General features: G+C 37.2%; 1 protein-coding gene across 1 annotated transcript in view; it reads left to right on the top strand.

The window, feature by feature from the left end:
* Window positions 1–7500, top strand: part of LOC144971295 (fucose-1-phosphate guanylyltransferase-like) — a 31873-nt gene that overhangs the window by 17599 nt on the left and 6774 nt on the right. The window lies entirely within an intron of this gene.

The following is a 7500-nucleotide window of genomic DNA, read 5'->3' as shown; positions in this document are numbered from 1 at the left end:
GATATATAGTAAAATAAAATGGGACCTGAGTACCATGTCGTTATACAGGGAATGTCGCTATAACGGATGTCGTTACATCGGGGTTGCACTGTAGGTTTAGAATTTCATTTGTCATCCATTCCTTTTTGCTGTTTATTTGAGCTACTGGTAAATGCTTTTCTGCAGTTGCTTTGACACACTTTTGGAATATATCAAATTGTTTTTCACATTTTTCGTTATCAGGTTCACTTTAGCTTTGTATCGTAAGTGCACTTTCAAATTCTTCTCTCATTTTTGTTTGTATGCCATTGTCTTTGCATAACCTGTAATCCCTCTTTATTCTACCAGCTGTTCTCTGAATAGCTTTAAACTTTATCCTTACTGTACAAACAACTGGGACATGGTCACTGTCTACATCGGCGCCTGGATAGGTTTTACAATTTAGTATGCCATTTCTGAATCTTGATGATACTGCTATAAAGTCTATCTGGTTCCTTGCTCTGTCCCCTGGTGATTGCCATGTCCAGGTTCTTCTTGGGTGTTGTTGAAACCAGGTGTTTGAAATCATTAATTTATTTGTTCTACACCAATCTGCCCAGATGTTTCCTCGTTCATTTCTGTCTCCGAGTCCATGTGGTCCGATTATGTCACCATCTCTGCCTCTGCCAATCTTAGCATTTAGGTCCCCCATTACCATAAGGACTTCTTGTGATTTACACATTCGTTTTGCTTTGTCTAGTGAATGGTAAAACTCTGTCATATCTGCATCTGTCGCCTCTTCTGTTGGTGCATAAACTTGAATAATATTGGTGTCAACTACAGGTCCTCTTAGCTTAACCAGCAAAACTCTGTCTGAGATTGCTACGTGCCCTTTGTAAAATTTGGTTGATTTTTGGTCTAAGATCATCCCTACTCCTTTTTGGAAAGAGGTTCCACCACTCCATATGATCTTATATGTCGTGTTGTTTTCTTGTTTTGACATGGTTCCCTGCTCTTTCCATCTCATCTCTGCCAGGCCAAGAATATTTATTTTGAGCCGTTTCATTTCTTTTAGAATGTTGTTTAGTTTTCCTTTTTGGGCACAGGTCCTGACATTCCATGTCCCAATTTTGGTTTTGTCACATTTGTTAAATTTATTTCGCCTAGTAACTGGCTGACGGTTCGGTGTGACCAGACGAACATCACGCTCCCAACCGAGCGAGGCAGCAGTCTTCCGTGAAAACGCGCTCCCCTTTATGCTGTCACCGTTTAACTTTTTGGACTTATTCATGCAGTTAACTCGGCAAAGTTACAAGACTGGTTTGCCATTGCCTATTCTTGTCGCCCTCTGCAGTTAGCCAGCTTGACCTGTTACCGTTCGACACCACGAGGAGGTTGCAGTAGGGCTTGATGATGATCTATCTTTGCAGACTTGGCATCATCCATTTGTCGAACAATGAATAACTACAGAAGTAATAATTGGATTATTTCAAGAATTTGTATGCACATTATCAAATATATAATCTAAGCTCATGCCAAATTCAGTGATGCCAAAACTCCGGTTTCACCGGAATAAAATCCGGTCAGGAGCAAAAAAATTAGGGTTACGGGCAACTTCCGACAAATTCCGGTGAGGTTAAAGTGTTCCAAGGATACCCCCCCCCTCTCCAGTCACCACCACCACATCATCTTCATTACCACTAATACTACAACCACCACCACATCATCATCGTCATCACCACTGCTACGACTACAACCACAACCACCATCACCACCACATCATCATCACTATTATTACAACCATCACTACCACTACTACTACAACCACCACCATCACTACCACTACTTCTACAACCACCACCACCACACTATCATCACTACCACTGCTACTACAGCCACCACCACCACATCATCTTCATTACCACTACAACTACAACCACCACCACCACACTATCATTACTACCATTACTACTACAACCACCACCACCACATCATCATCATCACTACTGCTACTACTTCAACTACAACCACCATCACCACCACATCATCATCACTACTACTACAACCATCACTACCACTACTACTACAACCACATCATCATCCGTACCACTACTACTACAACCACCACCATCACTACCACTACTTCTACAACCACCACCACCACACTATCATCACTACCACTGCTACTACAACCACCACCATCACCACCACATCATCTTCATTACCACTGCAACTACAACCACCACCACCAAACTATCATCACTACGATTACTACTACAACCACCACCACCACCACATCATCATCATCACTACTGCTACTACTTCAACTACAACCACCATCACCACCACATCATCATCACTCACTACTACTACAACCATCACTACCACTACTACTACAACCACATCACCATGCCTACCACCACTACTACGACCACCACATCACCATCCCTACCACCACTACTACAACAACCACCACATCATCGTCCCCACCACTACTGCTACAACCACCACATCACCATCCGTACCACCACTATAACAACAACTACCACATCACCATCCATGCCACCACAACTACAACCAACATTACATCATCATCTCTACCACCACCATAACATCACCATCCCTGCAACTACTATTACAACTACCACAACGCCACCCCCACCACCACCAATACTACTGCAATCAGTGTTGCAAGCGCCGTAAAATCCCTTCAAACAAATTTAGCTCAAATCTCTCTCTCTCTCTCTCCCTCTTGACACAAACACAAACGTACACACAAACACACACACACACACACACACAAATACACAAATTAATGCATTGCGCTTACTGGATTATTAATTTTCATGTTCACCTTCCTGTACTTGCCTTTAATTGCTAATCACAAATACTTTGGCCTTGTTAGTTTTTCAAGTTCATGTTGCTCTACTTATCACTAGATGCACTTTCAGCACTCTCTCTCTCTCTCTCTCTCTCTCTCTCTCTCTCTCTCTCTCTCTCTCTCTCTCTCTCTCTCTCTCAAACAGACAGACAGCCACACACACACAACCCACACACACATACACACACACTACAACCACCACCACCACATTTTCATCACGACCACTACTACTACTACAACCACCACCACCACATCATCACTACCACTACTACTTCAACCACCACCACCACATCATTATCATTACCACTACTACTACAACCACCACCACCACATCATCATCACTGCCACGTACTACAACCACCACCACCACATCATCACTACTACTACAATCACCACTACATCATCATCATCACTACCACTACTACTACTACAACAGCCATTATCACATCGTCATCATTACTACTACTACTACTACTACTACTACTACTACTACTACTACTACTACTACTACTATACTACTACTACTACTACTACTACTACTACTACTACTACTACTACTACTACTACTACTACTACTACTACACTACTACTACTACTACTACTACACTACTACTACTACTACTACTACTACTACTACTACTACTAACTACTACACTACTACTACTACTACTACTACTACAACACCAACACCACATCATCCTCTCTACCACCATTACTACAATCACTACCATTAGGTTTTGGAGATTTACTTCATTTGAAATAAGGAAACGTTGGGGTTGTATTCGGCAATGTGTTTATATATCATAATATAGTTGTAATCTGTTATCAATTCATATCTATACAATATTTAAACACAATACGAAATACTATCCCAATTCCCTTTTTTGGGTGTGGAAATTCCTCTTTTGGCATTGAAATGCCTCTGAGTGGTGTCTGAAATTCCTGTATGTCAAATTGAAACTCGGCGTCTCTGCAAATGTTACTATTCTCGTCAAATTTTCAATACCCGTATCTAAGGAGTTATCTTTGCCCATTGATTTGACTGTGCGTGAAAACGGTGCTTGAAATGCAAAGTCGATTTTCTCAAAACTTGGTTTTTACACATTCCCTACTTTAAACGGTCATATCTCGTCAATGAATAATCAGAATTTTATCAATTTGGTATCAAATTTTAAAGCATAAAATAAGCTTTGATTGGGTACCAAAAACCCAATTTTGAAGAATCCGACTTAATACCGTTTCGAGGCGGAGGGTCACATTTGTCGTACCAGTTGAAATAAAGCAAATTCAAGACGATGGCGATTGTAGAGGTTCATTATCAATCGGCCCAGTGAGAAACAAATCCTTCGCAAAGATCTTCTAGCCTTGATATCCGTTCCTGGTTGTTGAACGAGATGTACTATCAATTTTAAACGATAAACATTGGTTCCCCTATCCATAAAAGATAATTCAAAGTAAGATGACCAAAAGAAAATATGTGGGATGATGATGAGAGAGAGAGAGAGAGAGAGAGAGAGAGAGAGAGAGAGAGAGAGAGAGAGAGAGAGAGAGAGAGAGAGAGAGAGAGAGAGAGAGAGAGAGTTTAAACTGGCGAAAACCCTATACTCGTTTAAGGAATGAGAAAAAAAAAAAAAGAGTCATGATTGTCAATCTTAAAGAGACATAAGAAGCTTTGCACCATTCATTGGTTTGATTCGATCTCACCACTGGTTTTAAAAAGTCAAAGAATAAAACAAATATAACTCGCAGGACACTCATCCTGACATGTTGAAAACAATGCAAGGGAAATAATCACAACAAAGGACTCATTTCTCACACGTTAAAACAATAAAAGGGAAATAACCGATTAAAATGTTCTAGATTGCGGCAAATTGCGGTGAAAGAGGGTCGATAAACATCGTATGGACAGAGGGGATCAGAACAGCTAAACACAGACACAGATACAATTAAAAAAAAAAAACCCATGAAAGATTTGAACATACTACCTATAAGACAGACCTTATAATTACATCGTGAAAATAATGCACGTAGGATTTGACCTTTCGTGAAATAAATAAATAAATAAATAAATCCATTTGTTGGAATTTTTAGAAAGTGCTGTAATATTTTCTCACGACTGTAAAATATGTTAATTATTTTCTGGCGGTAGCTGGAAAGTAAATTATTCGTTTAGTTGAAAGTGAGGTATGTTTGAAGACGCGAACGGGAAATGTTTCAGTTTGTTTATCTAAAAAAACACGAGAGACATTCCGATGATGTCAAGTACCGACACATATATTTTCCAGATGTGAACGTAAAGTTTATGACGTAAAAGTTAACATTTTCGGTTGTACGTATGACAAGACCGATGTAGGAATTAGGTACAAAATACATAGTAATACATTTTCCTTTAAAACATTCCCTCATCAAGATTCCAATAATGACACACAAAGAAAAGTAACATAATATTATACATATTATAATATATATATTTTTAATTAATCTAACCGTACATATATACATATATATATATATATATATATATATATATATATATATATATATAATATATATATATATATATATATATATATATATATTTATATATATATATATATATATATATATATATATATATATATATATATATATATATATATATATATTAATAATATAGTACGGTTAGATTAATTAAAAATATTACATTTGCATGGCTGGCCATTCCATGAGAGGATATGATTTTTGAAAACATTAAAATTTGAAATTTTACTGATGTGCTCGAGAAGTTCATTCCAAAGCACAGCAGCAGAATATCTGAAAGATCTTTTGCCATAAGACGTTGTTCTGACCCTTGGAATATCAAGGAGGTTTGAATATCTAAAATTATATCTGTTATTTTTCAAAATGACCATATCAGATAGACAAGGAGGAGCAATTTTGTATAAAATTTTAAACGTTTCCAAAGCAATTGTTCTCATTCGTCTTATTTGTAGGGAGGGGACTTTGGCCTTTGAAAGTAATTGGTCGTAGGATTTTTTGTCATCTTCATAAATAAAACGCAGTGCTCTTTCTTGTATCTTTTCAAGTTTATCACAATTTGTTTTAGAACAGAAATGCCAAGCTAGTGGACAGAAATTGAAATTTGACAATACAAAAGAGTGATATATTGTTAACTTGTTCAATTTTGAAAGGTATTTTCCAAGCCTTTTTAAGACATTTAATTGCTGAGAAGCTTAACGGCAGATGGTTTTAATGTGTAAATCAAATTTTAGTTGGTAGTCTATGTCGATCCCTAGTAATTTTACAACTTCTTCACATGTAGTACTTGCAGTTCCAATATGGAACGTGGGTTTCTTTGTGTGTGTTTTTGTACCTACTGCAATTGCCTGGAATTTGTCCGGGTTTGCTTGCATGCAATTTATTTCGAACCACTTGATAAGAATTTCGCTTTCATTTTCAATAGTTTTTAAAAAGATATCGAAATTTGAATGAGAATATGACAGGGTATTATCGTCAGCATAATTATATAAATTTTCCCTCTCTGATAAAGTAAAATATATCATTTATAAAAATGTTAAAAAGTAATGGTCCAAGAATTGATCCTTGTGGAACGCCTTTTTTAATGCCTGCCCACTCGCTCACAGCATCCTCTAATTTTATTTGTTGTTTTCTTCCGCTCAAGTAATTTTCAATAAGATAAAGAGCTTTTTGTTCTAGCCCATAGGCAGCTAGTTTAGCAATAAGAATGTTGTGAGGCAAGCAGTCAAAAGCCTTTGAAAGGTCCATGAGGATTGCAGCGACATATTTGTTATTGTCTAATGCCTCTTTCCAATCTTCAATTAAACGCAAAAGTGTTGTTTGGCAACCATGGCCTTTACGAAAAGCACACAAGTAGTCATTAAAAATGTCATCGAAATATATTGATAATTGCTAAAATATATTTTTTCAAATACTTTGGAAACAACAGGTAGAATGCTAACAGGACGATAGTTTTTCACATTTAGAGGATCTTGTTTTTATATAAAGGCGTGACTTGTGCTAATTTCAATTGATCAGGAAACACACCAAAAGAAATTGATTTGTTAATTAGATTCGTTATTGGTTCAGCCAGCACGGGGGAGCCAGCTTTAAGAAGTCTGGCCGGAAAATTGTCAAAACCAGTTGCTTTCTTAATATTGATGTTGTTGATAACTTTCTGGACAGTGTGTGAATCAGTTTCTTTGAATTCAAATTTCGGAAGGTCGGGTAAGTTTTCTTTGATGGATTTGATGCTTGGGTGAGTTTCTTGATCAAAAACAACGTCTTTACCAATGTCATTTGCAACATTTACAAGCGGGTGGTTGGATGGGAGCATCACCTTGAATCATATACCTATGATGTTCGCATGGGTGTACGATCCGATAGTGATGTCGTTTCTTCTTCTCTTTACTAGCCTATCCTGCTTCTTTGGTTTGTGATTGTATTTTTGACAGGGATATTTTTTTTTCTGTAAATCTTCTGCCTGTTTGTTCTTGGTTATTTATAATTTAGCTTATGATATCTTTAGGTTATGATTTTGATTTACATTTGTACTATTTTTGTTAGATTGCTTGTTTTTTTGTTTCAGCGGTCTCTCATATAACCTCAATTGTGTGGAAGAGACCTAAAGCAACAACAAACAAACAACATTTACAAAGAAAGAG

Source organism: Berghia stephanieae, chromosome 4 (assembly GCF_034508935.2).
Source record: "Berghia stephanieae isolate SIO BIC M18660-M18661 chromosome 4, UCSD_Bste_1.3, whole genome shotgun sequence".
Classification (NCBI taxonomy): domain Eukaryota; kingdom Metazoa; phylum Mollusca; class Gastropoda; order Nudibranchia; family Aeolidiidae; genus Berghia; species Berghia stephanieae.
Note: the sequence above shows the minus strand (reverse complement) of the source record. Positions and strands in the feature narration are given on the sequence as shown.